This window comes from Natrix helvetica (assembly GCF_964273705.1).
Source record: "Natrix helvetica genome assembly, chromosome: 1".
In the NCBI taxonomy this organism is placed as follows: domain Eukaryota; kingdom Metazoa; phylum Chordata; class Lepidosauria; order Squamata; family Natricidae; genus Natrix; species Natrix helvetica.
Genome location: NC_138548.1, coordinates 227306210 through 227326532, shown reverse-complemented (window position 1 = coordinate 227326532; position 20323 = coordinate 227306210). Strand labels below are relative to the sequence as shown.

Sequence of the window (20323 nt, the reverse complement as noted above, 5' to 3'; positions counted from 1 at the left end):
ATTTGCCAAGGTCTCAAAGGATATGCGACCCTTTTTATTTGTAAAGAATAAAAGTAGAAAGGTCCGAATAGGATAATCAGAGGGAAAAAAATCAAAGAGAAATAGAACAAAAGAACGAAAAGAAAGAAGCATTAGGATATTATGGAGGGTTGTGAAACCATCTGGTTATCTCTCTCTCTCTCTCTCTGTCTCAACATCTTATCACATGCTTTTTATGGTGGCTGAGATTTATTATATGGATTGCCTTTATTACTGGTATATACAGAGAGCTGAGTTCACTAGATATTTGCTACTGTTGTTCCCAAAAAGAGATTTCCTAAAGGATGAGAATCATTCAGAGTTAGATGAACCTCCTGGATGGAAGCTGTTCCAAACATGGACATTCACCCTAGAGCAATAGGGCAGAGATTTTCCTTGCCTTTGCGGTGTAGTTATGTAGGGTTTGCCCAGGAAGAATAACATCTGATTTGTAAGAATTGTCCCCGCTCCGAAGTTGCTTATTTGATAAGTCAAATAAATAAATAAATAAATTATGAGGCTCATTGGATCTCAACACTTGAAATAAAAACAGCACATATATTTCTAGAAATAAATAATATTTAGCACATCAGCATCTTCTGTCTGCAACTCCTCTGAAACTGGTAGGATTTTTTTTTAAATGATATTTTACCAGTTAAATAGATACAGGCTTGGACCTAGTGTAAGTCAGCTTAAAGTCGTGGTGGTGTAGTGGTTAAAATGTAGTATTGCAGGCTAACTCTTCCCACCTCCAGGAGTTTGATCCTGACTGGCTCAAGGTTTGACTCAGCCTTCCATCCTTCCAAGGTCGGTAAAATAAGGACCCGGATTGTTGGGGGCAACAGGCTGACTCTGTAACCACTTTAAAATGTGCTGCAAAGCACTATGAAGCTGTATATAAGTCTAAATGCAGTTGCTATTGTTATTGCTAAAAAACTTCAAAGAAAGAAAGTTTCTCATCCACTCTATCTCCATGCTTACAGCTATGCCTATCCAGCTCCTCCAAGTTTTGTGGTAACCTAGTTTAGTAACAGATGATCCATTACATAGTGAACAATATGGTATGCATTAGGATATGGGTGTATTTAACACATTTATTTGGCACACGCTTAACACACCACTGTACAACAGTAGTCCTTGTAAAACATAATTCCAAAAGTGCTTTTCCTAAAGGCAACTGGACTTCCTTGGGTTTTCCCCCCCACCAAAAAAAAACCCTTTCACTTCTCATCCAAGAAGCTTCTTCAGTTCTAACTGAATGGTGGGGAAGGAAAGGATTTATATTCTTTGCAGTCATCTGGATGAGAAGTGAAACGTTTTCAAGGTGTGTGTGTGTGAAATCCCAAGAAAGTCCAGTTACCTTTTAGAAAAGCACCTTTGGGACAACCATGACTTGAATGACTGAGAATTTCCAAAAACATGTAAAACCTAATGTAGTTCTAAAATCTAACGATTCCATAGTGGTTTTGACTATGTGCAACATTCATTAATTGAGGAAGCCAATCATGCTTTCTAATCACTGCTATTAAAATCCAACCAACTGCATGGGGGTGATGGAACTCATATGTCTAGTATGGAATCCATACTTCCTTTTCCAGCTGGTTGGAGCTATGGTAGTCAAAGCTCTTAAACACTACAATGAAATGTATCTCAACCCAATGCTGAGACACCTTCTGTAGAGGATTACTTGTCCCCCTATCTCCTTTCCATCAATTGCTTCCCAACCTTCGCTCACATTCTCCTCACTCGCCTTCCTAAGAACATCTTAGTCCTTTTTTTTCCCCCTCACGATTTCAACCAGCAAGAATGAGGGGTGCTTTATTTTTCTCTCGTTTCTCAGGCTTGCTAGCTGCATGAGCACGTGGACAATTTCCTCTCTTCGTCCTATTTTTTTGGGGTACAGGAAACACTGAGGAGATTCATGGGGTACAGCAGATACAGTTGGGTCCCGAGCACCTCGTTCTGCAACATACCTTCTTCACTGATCTCACTGCTTTGGTGGAAAGAAAAACTGGCACGACTTCATTGCACAAGCTAGCCACAGTCAACGCTAGATGGAGCAATGGGTCAATGCACGGGAGGGTTTTCATCCCTGGAGACATCAGCTCTATCAGGGAGTGGGTCCCAGGTGAGATCTGGCAATCAGGATGGTAGGCACCCTCCCAAACGATTCCTCGTGCTTGTGTTCCAGGCTATACGATGCTGTAAACAGAGCCTGGGGGAACTGTCAGATAGCCGGTACATCTGTGGAACGCAGCAGGAGGAAACATGCATCTCAGCTGCTGACATGCTAAGTGCATTTAACCACCACTCTTTTGGGTGCCTCTCCCTTCCGTGGAAAAATTATACATTGTGGCAATAAAGGAATGATAACCGTAGTAAACATTTCAGTAGCTTAACTATTGCAGAAACCTTACGCTGCTGAAGTGGGGGAAAGAGGAGGAGGAATCAACTCTCTCTGCAGGCTGTATTTCTCATCATCACTACAATTAAGCACAAATCAACTCTCACGAGCCACAGCACAAAATATAGACTGGAAACATCCTGCAGATCCTTTGGAAAAAGTAAGGGTAGGTTTCTTATAATACACAGATGTATCATATGCCAGTATATTCGTATAGGTATAACCTGAACGCTAACCGTCGGCAAAGTAGTCTGTCTCCCTCGTGCCAAGTATTTTCTACACAGTTTTCCAACTCAGCCTGGAGAGGGAATTTCCTAAATTTGGTGCGTGCATCAATCCACAGGGGTATGTGCCAAGCCTATGCAACTCAGGAAAGCACCGAGTATCCGTGGTGTTGTGAAAGATACATGCACAACAGGTAGAAGGGCATTATATAATACTACTATAAGGTCCATCAATTTGCCAGGATTCTCTCTGTCCCCCCCCCTCCCCATCCCTCCACATGTTCCCCCAGCTTTGCTTGCTGTAAACGAGAAGACATGCATGAGAAGGAATAAAAGATCACTCACCGGTGCTTTATATTATGAAGCTGAAGAGAAGTAAATTTAACGGTCCACGGTGTTCATTCAGTAAGATCACATTGATTTCTCGAGTGTGATTAAGCTTCTGGACAGAGAGACTCCGGATCTCTTCCCCACAATGAGTGACTAATTAAAAACAAACATACATACATATTGGCTATGAGCAATTTCTGGAGTTGAAGCCTGACAGCGTGAAAGCTTTTCCAAAGCACAAAGCAAGGAAAAAGAAAGAGGGGGGAAAAAAATCCTTTGCAGCAACACAAGACAATATCCAAATAAACACTACTGAATTCTTGAACAGTTGGTGCCCCCCTAGCACTGTAGCCGAGACCTGCTATCAAAGAGTCTTATTTGTGTTGTCAAGGAAGCCCCAGCTATATGATGCTATATGCTATTATCCTCTTGCTTCTCTCTCACTCTCCGCCTTTCACAACTGATCAGCCCAGCAAGCGAGTAGGAAAGAAAGAAAGGAAAAAAAGTAATCATTGTCCAGAGTAAAGGAAAGGGAATTTTTTAAAAAAGGAGAGAAAACAGGATTGTAAGCAACTGCCACCCAGATAGATCAAATAGGCATTAAACTTGCCATTTAGAAACACTTAGTTTTATGTGAAATCCATAAGAGCGAAGCCAGTCCAGGTCCTAGATGTTGGTCTATCTAGCAGTTCACAATCCCACCTCTCATTTGCCAAGGTTTGGCTAAAGCTGGCTGCAAGCCAGCCACAAAAACAAGGCACTGGATCCATCATACCGGGACATCTGTAAAACCATCCGACAGTCGGATCCTCCCGTCAGTATTAATTAGATTAGCTTTGGAAGGGTTATGGAATCAGTGTGGGTGCCCTCACGCTGAAGCTGTAGCGCAAGCCCCGAACCGTGCCTGCCACACTGCCTTAAAACTATACGGCTAAGACAGGAGGGATTGAGTAAAAGGAGAGATTTGGGGGAAACGATAATTCTAGGGTTGTAAGAGTGCAGAATGTTAAAAAATGCAGCAACCCCTTTTTGTTTTGTGTTACACAATCTAAAATAAATGTGATGAAATAAGGCATGCTATATGTTCGTGGTTCGCTGCAACCAACCATAAGAGTCATTTTAAGCACCTAGCAACAGAATAAAATTTAGTGCCTTTAGGACATTTGTTTCCAATCCTGCCATTTTCAATTGTCTGCCACATTAATTTATATTGTTCAGGTGGTTGTTGTTTTTTTTGTGTGTGTGTAGCTCAGTTATGCAAGACATGATACACGGTGTCAATTGTGGGGAATCATTGGGGATGGGACAGGACCCTATGAAACAGGGAACAATCCTATCCCAACAATTGTCAGGATTTTCTGAAACGTTTGCTGAGACACGTTCAGCGTTTCCTAAAATGGATTTACTCTATAAAGTAAAAGTGTTACATCAGATTCTCAAATCAGGATACTTGAAGAGATAAGATTTCAATTATCTTAATCTACAGAGGCAATTGTGAATCTGAATATTAGGGCCGCAGGTGGCACTTATTCTTATCAACCAAGCATCTTGGGACCAAACAGGCACCTAAAGAATACCACCATCCTGCTATTTAATGATAATTGCAGGAGCATGGTTTCTCCATGGAAGACTTTACATTGTACTTTAACAAAATGGGGGAATGAACCAGTGGTGGTTTCCGGATCCCATTGCAACTGGTACGGTGCAACGGGGCCCAGCGTCTCCCACATGCACGCGCCCACGCGCCCTTACCTCCGCGACACCTCTGTGATGCTGCAGCTGCTCGGCAGAGCGTTGTGCAGGCGTCGTACGCTGTGTGCGCGAAAGCGCCGAAGAGCTCAAATACAGGTAAGGAGCTCGGGGAGATGGGCCCTCCGGAGCCCCGTACTGAAACAGTACCCGGTGCTCCGGGCAGGCACCGGTACACCCGTACCAGGGCGTACCGCCTGCAACCCACCACTGGAATGAACTGCAGGATATAGGCCACCGACACACAAAACCTCTGTTTTATCTTATGGAACAAAATGCATTGATTAGAATCCCAGCACTTTAGTAAAAAGCAGAATATCCCTAACTATTTTGAGAGAAAATTAAAGGACAGGCATGGGATCTCGCAAATATCTATGGAGATCCTCAGTCATCCAGGTCATGGTTCTCCAAAAGGTGCTTTTTCAAAAGGCAACTGTATTGAAGACTGGATCGATAGAAGAGACGTGGAACGGCTGAGGTAAGTAGAACAGCTTTCATTTCAACAGAACAGCTAACAAAATAACTTTATACAGAGTTCAGCACCTTGCCCTGCTTGACGGCTATTTATACACGAGCTGTCAAGCAAGGCAACCAATGGGAGAGATGTAACAGCCTGCACTCCACCAGCTGTGCCTTAGCCAATCAGGTGTGGCTGAGCAGTTGCCGGCTGTCGTAAGTCGAGGACTTGCGGCCGGTCGTAAGTCGAGGACTTAGGACTGATCGCAAGTCCAGGACTTAACTTAACTTTGTTTTTCCTTGAAGACTTTTTACTTCATCCAAGAAGCTTCTTCATTTCTGACTGAATAATGGAGGGTGGAAAGATTCACATCCCATCTGGTCACTAGCACTCTCTGAACACAGTCCTTTCAGCAATTCCAGGAAGGCTACACACCCATTTTCACTACCCAGGTGACCCCGAGGGCACAGATATATCTCCAAGTGGTCTCAACAACTCTCAGAAAAAGTGCTAATGACCCAGTGATGGCAAGGAATATAAATCCTTCTATCCTTCCCCCATTCAGTCAGAACTGAAGAAACCTCTCGGATGAGGAGCGAAACATCTTCAAGGAGAAACAAAGTCCAGTTAGTTGCCTGTTGAAAAAGCACCTTTGCGATCTCCCAAATAAAGAGTCTTTTACGAAAACAAGGCTTGCAAAGCTAAACACTACGAGATTCCTCTGAGTTTCGGAGTTAAAAGATGGCCCAGTTAGGCAGCAGAAAGAAAAATTGAGGGCAAGAGGGCAGGCAGAAGAAAAAGACTTCTTCACATTTCCAAGTGTGGGTCTGGCTGTGCTTGGTTTAAGACTCTGCAGTAGTGATATATCCCCATCTGTAGCCCTTGAATGTGTTTGACTGCAATTCCCATCATTCCATACAAGAATGGGCACAGGTTTGGGTGATCCTCTAGCTAGGATTCTGCCCAGTTCAGCGAACCCCCAAATGCCACCCCTGGCTGGCCATGCCCATCCCACCCCACCCCTCCCAGGAATCTCCACGCGACCCTTCCATCATGCCAGGTAAGTGCAGGGCCTGCGCAGAGACTCAGGGGGGGTGGGGGGAAACGGGCCTACCGGAGGTTCTGGAAGTCCAGAAACAGCCTGTTTCTGCCCTCTGGAGGGCCTCCAGAGCCCAGGGGAAGCGGTTTTTGCCCTTCTGGAGGCTCGAGGAATGAGGAAGGGTGAAAAACGCCCACCTCCCCCGCTGTGGTGCAGAAGGCTGACTAAGCCACGCCCACCATGGCCACACCCACCCAGCAACAGGGCAGTGAACCCTTTGCTGCAATTTTTGAATCCCACTCCTGATTCCATGCACCCATTTTCTGAGCCAAGGAAGTCTTCCTTATCATAATGCCCTAGGATAGGGTTGCAAAACATCCATCATCTTACGCCCCAAGCCTGGGTGTCTTCAGAATTGGAGGTTTTAAAAGATAGAACGGGGTCCTTAAATAACTGAAAAGCTTTGATAATATGTGCTTAAAACCATCATTTCATAATTTGGGTCTCATTTTCGCCCCCAGCACTAACATATCTTATTATAATATATAATAAGTTGCCGGTCCAAAGTTTAGATACTTTCTCAAATATGGAATCCCTTAAGCATCGCAGGCAGACCTTTTTGTCAGTCCCCAAAAACTATCTAAGAAAGCTGAGTGCATGATGCTCCGGCAATGTAGCAGCTTAGTGGTTGCAGAATAAATGAAGGGGAGGAAAGGAGTGGGTGTTTTTTCTTTTTATCAATGGGAAACTAGACTCGGAAGCTCCAGCAGCTGCAATTAGAGTTACATGGCAGGTGAGCGGAAGGAAAAGCACCTGAACTGCTCAATATTGATAGCATGGGATCAAAGGAACAAGGTGCCAATCTGGGAGCATCACCGAAGGGCCATGTGAAAGGGCCTCGAGTTGAAAGGAAGACGGAAATGAAGCTGTCTAACATGCTACAATGGGTGGGACCCAGGGGGCCTGCAGCGTGTAAGGCAGCAGGTTCATTCGAGCAGACAAAGCAGCGAGGAGAAAACTTTGATCACAGAATCATAGAACTGGAAAAAGCCATTTAGGGTCACTGGTTGTAACCCCTTGCTCAGTGCAACAATCTACCTTAAATCACTCTCCCAAAAGATGGCTGTCTAACCTCCATTTGAATATATCCTATGAAGGAGAAGCACCACCATCTCACTGGATAATTGGTTCTTCTGTTGAACTACACTTATTGTCGGGATGCCCCCCCCCCATATACAACGACAGTTGCAATGTGTGGCTGTGAAAGATGGACCATAAGAAAAGCTGAGCGCCAAAGAATTGAGGCCTTTGAACTGTGGTGCTGGAGAAAACTCCTGCGAGTCCCTTGGACTGCAAGGCGATCAAACCAGTCAGTCCTAGACTTTAGAAAGGCAGATCCTGAAGATGAAACTCAAATACTTTGGCCACCAAATGAGAAGGAAGGACTCACTGGAGAAGAGCCTAATGCTGGAAAAGACTGAGGGCAAAAGAAGAAGGGACGGCAGAGAATGAGATGGCTGGATGGAGTCACCGAAGCAGTTGATGAGCTTGAATGGACTCCGGGGGATGGTAGAGGACAGGAAGGCCTGGAGGAACGTTGTCCGTGGCTCGGTCAACACTTTGTAACTAACAACAACAATGGGAATCTGCATTTGTAATTTAAAATCATCCTTTATCCTGGGCTTTGAAAACACAAGGAGCAGGTCATGTTATTCTTCTGTGTAATATTATTTCAACCATTTGAAAAGGGCTACACAATCTGTCCTTGGTCATTTTTTTCCAAGGTTCTCCCCCCACTCAAGGCTAAGCTTTCCCAGTTCCTTTAATGTCTCATAATAGTTTTTAATTTCTTGAGCCTCTTCACTGCTCTTATCTGAATGTATTCCACATCTTCTAAAGCATCAGCCTTTTGGCCTGCCTAGGCTGCCTTGAGTGAATTGTCTTCGACTGGATATAAAATATATAGTACAGTTCATATGTATAAATCACATAGTTATGTTCAAAGCTTACAATCTTGTGAGGCCGCATTATGAGTTGTGCGAGGCCACATGTGGCCCGAGGGCCATAGATTGGACATGCCTCTTCTAAATAAAGGGTGGTGCCCGGACCTATAGTAGATACAATATTTAAGGTGAGTTCTGAGCAGCACAGCATAAAGCTGCTATGGCTTGCGTTTTAGACTAATGCTGCATTTGTATTTTTTACACTGCTGACCCATTCAGATTGTTCCAGATGTGCTCCCAAGCCAGATATCTGCCATTCCTTACCTGTGTATTAGATTTGTTTCCCCAATGATTTTGCATTTGTCTCATTTAAATTGCATCCTGATATTTTCAGCTCATTTTGTTTAATGGATTTATTTCTGTTCTCTGTTAACCCTGTTTTTGTGCCACTGGTATATTTGATAAGCATATCCCTCTACCTCTCCATCCATCTCAATAAAAATATTGAATTCTACAAGGTCAGGATGGAATCCTATAGCATCTCACCCTGTATTTCAGTTTGATCAGAAACCTTTGATGGATACGATATTCAGGCTAAGCTGTGAATCCATTTAAATGTCAAGTCAATAACATCAGAAGCGGAGAAGAGACTGCTATGCTAAAAAGGATCATGTACAAAAAAAAGAAGGAAATATGGAAATATGGCTCTGGCCATAATTCAGAAGAAAATAGGAAATGCATCAGAGGTAGGTTGCTCCTGGTTTGGTCTGGATTGGGCGAACCAGTAGTGGCAGTGGGGGGAGGCTCCACCCACCTGCCCAGATGGCGCATGTGCAGAAGCAGTGCGCGCGTGTGAGCACGAGGAAACCGGTAGCACTGGGATTTGCAACCCACCTCTGAAATGCATGCAAATTATAGTTTCAGGAATCCTTTCCAACCCTTTATAGCTCAGGTATGGGTCAGATGACAAGGAAGGATAGGGATGGCCTAGATAGGAGGACCTACAACATTTTGATCCACTGCCCAACTGCCTTCCCCATTGGATATGTTAGAGCAGGGGTATCAAACTCAAGGCCTGCGGGCAGGATTCAGCCCACCGGGTGCTTAGATCTGGCCCACAGGGCCACCCTGGAAACAGTGAAGGACCAGCCTGTGGTGCCTCTGCCAGCAAAAACAGAGCTTGAGAGGGCTGCGCACACGCCCCCTGAGCTCCATTTTCACTGGCAGAGAGTTGTAGGAAGCTGTCCCAGCCAAAAATTGAGCCCGGGAGTCCATTTTGGCTGGCAGAGCACTCAGGCCAACACAGGCTCTCCCCACCACCACCACCAACACGAGTGATGTCAACCTGGCCATGCCAATCCTGGCCCCCCGAGGTCAAACCCTGATCTGGTCCTCAATGAAATCAAGTTTGACACCCCTGCATTAGATAATTTATTTGGAGGGGGGGAAATCTGGAGATTTTTCTTTTTTCTCTATATTTCTGGTCTGTTATTTGAACTTCATCTTCTTTTTGTCTTTCCATATGAAATTCGGTCCAGTTCTGCTCTGCTTTTAGCGTTCTCTTATTGACAGACAGAGAGATGGACAGATCTTAGAGTCCCTTTATGTAACTTCTTTCCGACATTCTGCTAGGTTGGAGAGAATGAAAAAGCTCTGAAGATGGTCTCAAGGATGGAAACCCACTTCAGGTAGGAGTGCAAGCAAGATGGCTTTCGATGAATTCAGGAGAGACTTACAGAAAATTTGCCTGCTTTGAATTCCTTGCTGTTTTATTGAATTGTCTAAGTATTACAAATAACATGCTTTGAATGTCACTTAGGTTGCAGGATTTCTAATAATAACGGTGTCACGAAGGGTGCCAAGTGGTGCTTTATCTCTGGAAGTGAGAGCACTCTAGGATTAGACCACAATTTTAGCCAAGTCTATTAAATATCCAATTAAAAGTAGCTTCACAGTTTGCCTGATTAGGCTGGTGATCTGATAGTCAGGAAAGCATTCCATCCGTTTCAACCTAATTTAAGTGGAGTTAGCTTGTTAAGCAAAAATAGAAATTACTAGATTAGTGTCCACAGAACTAAGGATCATCGAAGCATTCAAGAATAATTTATATGAGATTTAAGTCAATGAAGTCATGTTATGGTTGGTTTTATTAATATAAATTTTGCTAAAGGGTTTTAAGAAAGGATAAAAAATTAACCAAAAAAATAACAAAGAATAAAGAAAATCAAGAAAAATGAAAATACAGAAAAAAGAAAAAAATACAGAAAGGAAAGATAAAAAGAGATAGAAGCACTTCCAATTTCCTTTCAACAAATGCAGTATGATTATAAAGTTATCGCTTACTCTATGGTTATTAAAAAACCCGCACTTTTTCTATTATTTAGTTTTTTCCCTAATCATAAAAATAACAAGTTACTGGTGTATTTTTTTTCCTGTTTCATGTAAAATGTCTATAAGGGGTTTCCAGTCAGTCATAAATGTAGATACTGTCTTTTCTCTAATCAAGGAAGTCAATTTAGCTATCTCAGTTAAGTTACAACATCTTCACTAATCATTCCTCTATTGTGGGTAAGATTGAATTTTTCCACTTTTGAGCATACCGTAATCTCGTTGCAATTATCACACACAAACACACACAAACACACATATACACCTATGTGTGTGTGTTCCAGCATAATTCTGGAACGCCTCGAGCAATTTCAACCAAACTTGGTACACAGATGACTTACTCCCTGGAAACAAATACTGTGGGGGCAAGACACCCCTAACACCCCTCGGGGTGTGTGTTACAGCCTGTTGTACTGGATTCTACTGTACAGCGCATGGTACAGTTGCCATGGTAACAGCTTCACAGTACTCCACAAGGGGGCTCCCTCTGGTAAGGGGGAAAAATTACGTTTGGTCGAGACATTTTCCCCCTATAAATAAATACCTGGGCAACGCTGGTTAATCGGCTAGTTATATATAAAATCAACATTTTTTTTCTAGTTGATTATCCATTAATCTCCACAGAAAAGTGTCTGGTTCCGATGGTATATTAATCTTTTAAAATTTTCTGAATTAGTGTATGTATGTATGTATGTATGTATGTATGTATGTATGTATGTATGTATGTATGTATCTATCATCTATCTATCTATCTATCTATCTATCTATCTATCTATCTATCTATCTATCTATCTATCTATCATCATCTATCTATCATCTATCTATCTATCATCTATCATCTATCTATCTATCTATCTATCATCTATCTATCTATCTATCATCTATCTATCTATCTATCTATCTATCTATCTATCTATCTATCTATCTATCTATCTATCTATCTATGTATTTAAACATTTGGGGGGGGGGAACAGCTTTTCTACACATCCACCATACCTAATAAAATGTCATCTCACATTGGTTCACATTTCCAGCATAAATTCAAAGTACCTTTATACTTTCTACACTTGTGATGGCAAACCTATGCCATGTGTGCCAGAGGTGGCATGCAGAGCCCTCTCTGTGGGCACACGCGCCATCACCAGCTTCTTTTCTGATTTCCAGTGTGTATATGTGTGCTGGCCAGCTGGTCTTCACGGGCACCAGTGCACCTGAAAATGCCCTGAAAATGGCACTAAAAACAGCCAAATACCAGGAACGGGCACGCCAGCCAGCTGGTCTTCAGAGCCTGTGCTCTGGCACGCATGTACATTCTGGTTTGGCCACTCAGTACTGAAAAGGTTTGCCATCACTGTTCTAGACAGTCTCTTCGGTGACAAATATCAACAGTGCATCATTTTATTAAAAAAGCACTTCAAGACTACAAGGTAAATTTCAATCCTTTCATTTGTCATTAGTGGTGATCTAGCCAATCGTTATGATAGCTGAGTGGAATGGATGAGAGTACCATTTGTGAACTCTCCTAATTTTGAACACGCTGAAACCTGTTCCAGTGAGAATAAAAGCTAGCTGAATTATTTACCACCGAGATGTTTTGCAGTTTGCTTTCTATCAACCCTTGAGGGAGACAAAACCCTATACAAATATTTCTTGGTTAACAACCATTCATTCGGTGACTGTTTGAAGTTATGATGGCACTGAATGAAACTTACAACTTTTCTTAAAGTTGCACTGTTGCACCTCAGGGTGGCATGATTATAATTTGAGTGCTTGGCAACTGGCAATTTACAATAATAACGGTCACAGCATCCTGTCGTCTTGAATTCCATTTGTTTCCTTTATTGCTGGCTTCTGACAAGCAAAGTCAATGGGAAGAAAGCAGAGGTCACAAATGGTGGTCAAATAAGATTGTAATTAACAACTTGCACAGGTCTCATTTAACTATCACAACTGAAACTGTTGCAACTACCACAACTGCCACAACTGTAGACAGCACAAATGGCCATAATAAGTCAGTACAGGCTTTGATACTGCGGTTTATGGCCACTTTGTTTAGCAATGAAGTTGCTGGTCCCACTTACTGTTGTTAAGGGAGGACTACTTACAGCCCTTAATGAAATAAGGGAATCTGGTTTGGGGTTTTTTAAGTACTTAAGTTCTTGCTTCAAAATTCTGATTTTACAAGAACCCTATGTGTTTCCCCAGCTTAGAAACATAAAGGAATTCAGGAGTGAATTAATTGGGTTGTTCTAATTATTTTCCTATCGTATCTTAAGAAATTGACTATCTGAACAAGGTTTACATTCTTTATTTCATGCCTACCTCTCCCTGCTCTTACCCTAATTCTATTTGCGAATGATTTGACTTTTCTTCTGCAAATTCCTATACATCCTTCCCAACACCAACAAATCTGGATCAATGGGAGCAATAACCATATTTGCCTCTTCCTACACAGCAAGTGGTAGCAACTAGTTAACTTAGCTGCTTCTACAAATATATATGGATGTTCCAGAACCAAAAGCTAGACTGTGAGATCAAAAAACATCACAGAAGTAGTGGTGGGATTCATTTTTTTTTTACTACCGGTTCAGTGAGCATGGCTTTGTGGGCATGGCATGACTTTGTGGGCATGGTTTTGTGGGTGTGGCAGGGGAAAGATACTGCAAAATTCCCATTCCCTCCCCACCCCACTAACCTGCTTTCCAGCTTCATACTCCTTTCAGGGCAACAAAAGAAGATCAGCTGGGAGGCAACGGGGGCGGGGCCAGCCTATTTGCTGGTTCTCCAAACTACTCAAAATTTCCGCTACCGGTTCTCCAGAACCTGTCAGAACTGGCTGACTACTACCTCTGCACAGAAGGTATTACTAGTGAGTCACTTAAACACTACTAACAAGAAAACTATATGGGGAGCCCATGAAGTCATCAGGATTTGAAAACTTCATGAGGGAGTTGTTATGTTTACATTACTTGTATAGATGGACTTAGAACAATAGAATTGGAAGGGACCTTGGAGGTATTTTAGTCCAGCGCCCTGCTAGAGTAGGCAACTCTAAAATGTTTCAGACCAATGGCTGTCCAGTCTCTTTTTGAAAGCCTCGATTGTGCTCACCGTTAGGAAATTTCTCCTTAGTTCTAGGTTGCTTCTCTCCTTGGTTAGTTTCCAACCATTGTTTCTTGCCTTGCCTTCTGGTGCTTTGGAAAAGAGGTTGACCCTCTCGTCTTTGAGCCTCTCAAATATTGGAACAGTGCTATCATGTCGCCCTTAGTCCAGAAGGCCCAAATCCTACTGGAGGCCAAGAAAATGAGGAATGGAGCATATTTTTCTTTCTCAAAGTCAAGAAAAAAACCATTGCCCTTGAGGCAGGAATTTCTTCCTGGCATTTGCAGATTATATAAATAAAACTCTTGGGTGAGGCTCTTCATTTGATACTTTCCATCTTCACCTTTAGTCCCTTCCCCTGTGGGGAGGAGGGAAGTTAGCATGCAGGCTCGAGATGATTCTCTTACGTGGGACAGTTTCTTTATAGGAATCTAACCTATTTACCTACTAAGGTTATGGTTTTTCCCAGTTGCAATGTATGGCTGTGAAAGTTGGACCATGAGAAAGACTGAGCATCAAAGAATTGAGGCCTCTGAACTATGGTGCTGGAGAACACTCCTGCAAGTCCCTTGGATCAAACTGGTCAGTCCTAGAGGAGATGAACCCTGACTGCCCTTTAGAAGGCCACATCCTGAAGATGAGACTCAAGTACTTTGGCCACCTAATGAGAAGGAAGGACTCACTGGAGAAGAGCCTAATGCTGGGAACGATTGAGGGCCAAAAAAGAAGGGGACGACAGAGAATGAGGTGGCTGGATGGAGTCACTGAAGCAGTCGACGTGAGCTTAAATGGACTCAGGGGGATGGTAGAGGACAGGAAGGCCTGGAGGAATGTTGTCCATGGGGTTCCGATGAGTCAGACACAACCTGGCAACTAACAACAACAATCTATTTGCAGCGACGCACTTGAAACATCCTGAGCTAGAAAATCTAATATGGCTTAGAGCTCCAAACAACCGTACATAGAACTTCTGAATCTATCCCCACACAAATAAGTCACCCTTTTCATCATTCCGCTTCTTCTTTCTACTCTCTCACTAACGCAGGGCTCCTGATTCTTATTTCTGCAATTTATCTAGACAGATATTGCTGCTATTTTATATGTTAGATTACCAAATGTTAATATAGTTATGCAGGGAGAAAACAAATACCGTCGATGGAGGTCAAGAAGTGCCTCAGTCCGGTTGGATTGATCTGCCAGCATAGTCAAAACCAACTGAGGAGTAAGTAGAAACAGCCAATTGATTCTAAAGCTATTCTTCATCACTTTGCCTGGAGAATTGAAACAGACAATTTGTGCCTTGGGCACTCCGATACCGGAACGCTGTCTCTACTTCATTGGGCATAGGAATTGCACTACACTTCTCCTCGTTTTGGATGGGTCAGCATACACAGAAGCTCAAACCTAGAGACAGTAGCTTGGTTACTGTTTCTTGGCAACAGAATTTATTAGAAAGCATTTAGGATAGGATTGGGGATTAAGACCTTGGTTCTTTTTCATTTAATAAAACTAGCTGCGTTTTGCAAGTAGGGTCTGATGCTTTCATGGTATTTTGTATTTCAGTGGCCAGAAACCCAGCTCTTCGACCTTGCTGGTTAGTGCTGAAGAGAACTGCGACGCCAAAAATAAAATAAAAGTGCAGATGATTTTCCAACCACTGGAAGTAAGGGCACTTAGGAAGGTAGATAAGAATTATTGCTACTAAGTGAACATGAATGAACTTTTATATATTTTTGAAACGCTTTTTACCATATTCTGGAAGCAGCTAGGAAAGGAAAAATGATTCACACGCAAACGATAATCTCATGCAAAGTGGCTAGTGTAGTCACATAAAATCTGCACAACTCCTTTGGGGGGGGGGGAACCCCCAATAGTTGTGATTTTTTAAAAAATGGAAGTGAAGCTGTGGTATGTGAGTATGCATGAATGAGTCTGGGACTCCCACTTATTTTGGCAATAGAAGTAGACCACTTGTATAAACAGGTTTTCTCTTTCCCTGAAGTTGGCTGCATTACTGAAATCAACTCAGCAGATTTGGAACCAAAGTCTGAATTGGATTCATTCTTGGTATTCTTTCTCTTTTTTTTTGGGGGGGGGGGGGGGAATTGATCGGGAAGGAAATGGGAATAATATGTGAAGCCCGTGGTAGGTTTTAAAATCAACTTAAAATTGGTAAGGAGATAGCATATGTGCCTTAATGACATTGCACATTAGGCCAAACAATGCAAATTCAGGTAGTCCTTGACATACAACAGTTGTTGAGGGACCGTTCAAAGTTACAACGGCACTGAAAAAAAGAGACTTAGGGCCGTTTTTCATACTCACGACCATTGCAGCATCCCCTTGGTCACATGATCAAAATCCAGATGCTTGTCAAATGATTCACGTTTATGACGTTTTCAGTGTCCCGGGGTCCTGTGATCACCCTTTGTGATCTTCTGACAAGCCAAATCAATGGGGAAGTTTCATTTAAAAATCAAGCTACTAACATAACAACTGTGGTGATTTACTTAACTACCGTGGCAAGAAAAGTCGTAAAATGGGGCAAAACTCACTGAACCACTGCCTCACTTAGTGCTGTGGCCCACCAGTGGCCAGCGCAGCTGATAGCAGAGTCGGAATTGAGGAGGTTGGGGAGGAACATGGGCCAGTTCTGGAGACTGGGGAAGGCTCGGATGAGGGCTCTGGGTCAGAGGCAGAGACAGGGCCGAGGCCATCTGGCAGTTCTCAGCTGCCTTCGGAGCTAGACAGCAGTGAGGCAGAAGAACAGCTGGAGCCTGTTCCTAGTGTGTGCATGCGCAGAGCTGCTAGAAGAAAAGAACAGCTAAGAAATCAGGATTGACTTGGGAGTAAAGTCACAGTAGACGGTGAATGGCCCTTCCCATAGGAAATAAAAGAGGAGCGAAAGGGGGGTGGGCTTTTGCAGGAAACAATTCATGCGTTTGTTCATTCATTCGTTTCAAGAGTGTGAAGATCTGTCCATGAAACTCAGAGACTCTCTGCCAAGTCTTTCCTTGCACAGCACTGGTTTTGGAAAATATTTACATGGCAGCTTTCCAAGCTAGATAAAGTCCGTGGTCATAAATTCACACTTGAAAGACTGTTTACTAGGCCTTTGCTGAATGTGAACGAGAGGAATTCACATTCGAGAATAAAAGGGGTTTCGTTGGGATCAGGGATCTGCTTCGTGTTTTGGGGGAAGTCTAGGTCAGAACACTTAGCAACAGGAAGTCTATGCTCAGATTTGGTTGTAAGTTGAGGACTACATTTAGACATTGACAAAACTTGTCAACAGAGTTTTTCCTTAAACTGAGATCAGTTTAATCTACCGAGAGCTTAGCTATTTTCTAAACCCACAGGAAATCATGACAACCCATGTCATGCACATTCCTAAGCTTGTTTCCCATAGCATGAAGATCATATGACAAGGCGTGATTCAGAATGATACATTAATTTCTGTGATGGGGACGCTTTCTGATCTACAACCATGGATGGCTTAGGTAGGATAAGTCAAAAGTTCATTTGCATGAATGAAAAAGTGAGACGAATGTAACCCTCAGCCATTTGATGTACCATTTAGCACAAGGTTTGGAGAAAGATTTTAAATCTATCACCACTACAGGCATAGCTCCCTATATGTTTGCATGGATGTCAACCATCCACACATCAGAGGTGGGATTCAGCAGGTTCTGACTTGTTCTGGAGAACCGGTAGCGGAATTTTTGAGTAGTTCGGAGAACCGGTAAATACCACCTCTGGCTGGCCCCGCCCCCATCTATTCTCTGCCTCCCGAGTCCCAGCTAATCAGGAGGGAATGGGGATTTTGCAGGAGGGAAAATCCCTTGGAGCGGGGAGGGAATGGAGATTTTATAGTATCCTTTCCCTGCCATGTCCACCAAGCCACGCCATCCCCACAGAACCAGTAGTAAAAAAAATTTAATCCCCCCACCGCCAGACATGTATACATGTATGCAAACATACATCCCTCTCAACCCAAATCTGATCAATGCAGATCTATCCAAGTGAAGGTGTTTTCTTTTCCCCAGGGCTGAGGAAGATTCCATTTTTTTCCAGAGGAGAATTTTTTTTTCTGAACTGCAAGAAAGGAGAATCAAAACTCTTTCCCTGATCTGTCCTTGGGTGGAGTTTAAAACCAGTGAAAACGCTACTCTGGCTAAATGAGGAAACTTCATAGGCCAGACGCTCTAATAATGGAATCAGATTGGGGCGGGAGGTGGGGGGGGGGGCCTCTAGATTAGCTCCCAAATATTTGGAATCCGTTTTTTAGTTTATTTGACCCAGATGTGATTCTTGCTTCTGAAGCTCAATGCTGGTGAAAAATTCTCGAATGATTATCTGATGTTCCTATGCCAGTAATAATTATTATTAAGAATTGGGGGGGGGGGGGGTGTTTGATGAAATTGATATGATTTATCTGACTTTGGAATAATGAGTTTAAATAGCCTGTCATGGTAAATCAATGGTGGTTACATTTAACAACATCAAATCAATTTCTTACGATCTTAAGATGAGGTTAAAGCAACAACTATTTTGTTTTAGGTATACTTAGATTTTTTAATAAAAGTTGGTTATGATCATCCCGCCGTTGGAGATATAAATCAGGAGCTGGAACATTAAGCCACATGGTTTGGCCTTCTCTTATTCTTGTTGAATTTGGGCTGATATCTGTAGGCTTGTTAACATGACTCTGGATCAACTGTTGCATTTTACCGATGCACATGTTCTTGGCTAAACTCTAAGGATTTAGAAAAGGACGAAAAATACTGTGGAATTTGGGGTGTATGGGAATTGATAAGAAAAATTATTATGGCAGGGAAAGTTTATTCCTGATTTACAGCAATGGATTGTTGATAGCAGTAGCAATAGCACTAGTACTTAGACTTATATATGGCTTTACAGTGCTTTACAGCCCTCTCTAAGAAGTTTAAAGAGTCAGCCTATTGCTCCCAACAGTTTAGGTCCTCATGATATGTGTACTATGTTTACATTTGACATTTTTTAAAGAAGAACTTGAACAATGTAGAATTTTTGGAGTTGTTCTCTTTATCATTTTTCTTTCAATGTATCTGTATGTTCATAATGCACATGCCCATATATATAAGTGTGTGTGTGTGTGTGTGTATAATGTATATACTTATCATTTTGAAGTTATGTTGATCCTTTAATGCTGTTGTGGTGTCTGTATTTTTTGTTGATTGATTTAGCATAACAACATAAAATATACACTATTTTAAACATATTTTTAATGAGTATAATGATGGCTACTTGACCACAGAAATATCTTTGGACAGTGCCTGCTTCCTTGGCTAAGAAATGGAGGTGAGCACTGGTCCCTAGGGTCAAGCCTGACCGGAGAGGGGAAATCTTTACCTTTACCCTTTTTTCAATGCACTTGATGTGAGATCTGATTGTTCCACAAAGTACAGGTAGTCATCGACTTACAGCCACAATTGAGCCCAAAATTTCTGTTGTTACATGAGACATTTATTAAGTGAATTATGTCCCATTTTATGACCTTTCTTGCCACAGTTATTAAGTGAATCACTGCAGTTGATAAGTTAGCAACCTGGTCGTTAAGTGAATCTGGTTTCCCCATTAACTTTGCTTGTCAGAAGGTTGCAAAAAGAGATCACATGACCTTGGGATGCTGCCACGGTCCTAAGAATGAGCCAGTTGCCAAGCATCTGAATTTTGATCACCTGAATGGGATGCTGCAAAGGTTGCAACTGTAAAAATCAGTCATAAGTTACTTTTTTCAGTGCTGTTGTAACTTTGAACAGTCACTAAACGAACTGTTGTAAGTCGAGGACTCTCTGTATAATTACTGCAAAATACTGGACCTATGTTGCACATAGAAAATCTGAAAGTTCTGTAGCAGCCACCAGCTTTCTATCAAGCAAGTTGAAGATCTTGTCATGTCACAAAGTATCATGGTGTATAAAGACTTTTATAGTTTAGGACTTATATATGCTTTGTCAATTTACAATTTAAGTGTCCATGATTTTGATCGATTGATCATGTGCCGTCAAGTGGGTCTTGATTTTAACAACCACATAGATATATTTTTCTGCAGAGGGTCCATCCCCAACTGGTTCTTCAGGACTTCCAACAGTGTACCCATTGTCGAGTAATGGATTCCATCTACTTTGCTGCAGGTTAGGTTTAGGGGGTTTCCTCCTTTTCTTTCCTTCCACCTTCACAGTGTCCCCTCCCAAGAGAGCTAGACCTTTACATAATGTGAAGCCTAGTGATTTGTTTCTTGCGTGAGAACTTTGGATTGATTCCTTATATGATCCTTTTGTTTGTTTCCTTGGCTATCCATTCTATTCTCAGGCAGTTCTAGGCTGCATATACAGAGGGATAGAATCAAGATCAGGTGAAGTGTTAATACCTCTTTATAAGGCCTTCGTAAGGCCACACTTGGAATACTGCATCCAGTTTTGGTCGTCATGATGTAAAAAAGATGTTGAGACTCTAGAAAGAGTGCAGAGAAGAGCAACAAAGAGGATTAGGGGACTGGAGGCTAAAACATATGAAGAACAATTGCAGGAACTGAGCATGCTCAGTTTAATGAAAAGAAGGACTAGGGGAGACATGATAGCAGTGTTCCAATATCTCAGGGGCTGCCACAAAGAAGAGGGAGTCAAG

The 20323-nt window shown here is 42.4% G+C and overlaps 1 protein-coding gene across 1 annotated transcript in view; it reads right to left on the bottom strand.

Annotated features, from left to right (window-relative positions):
* The window catches only part of ANKFN1 (ankyrin repeat and fibronectin type III domain containing 1), a 299454-nt gene that overhangs the window by 131886 nt on the left and 147245 nt on the right, over window positions 1-20323 (bottom strand). The window contains exon 2 of the mRNA XM_081933540.1: window positions 2992-3129. The gene's annotated coding sequence lies outside the window, so the exon portion shown is untranslated. The remainder of the gene's footprint in view (window positions 1-2991; window positions 3130-20323) is intronic.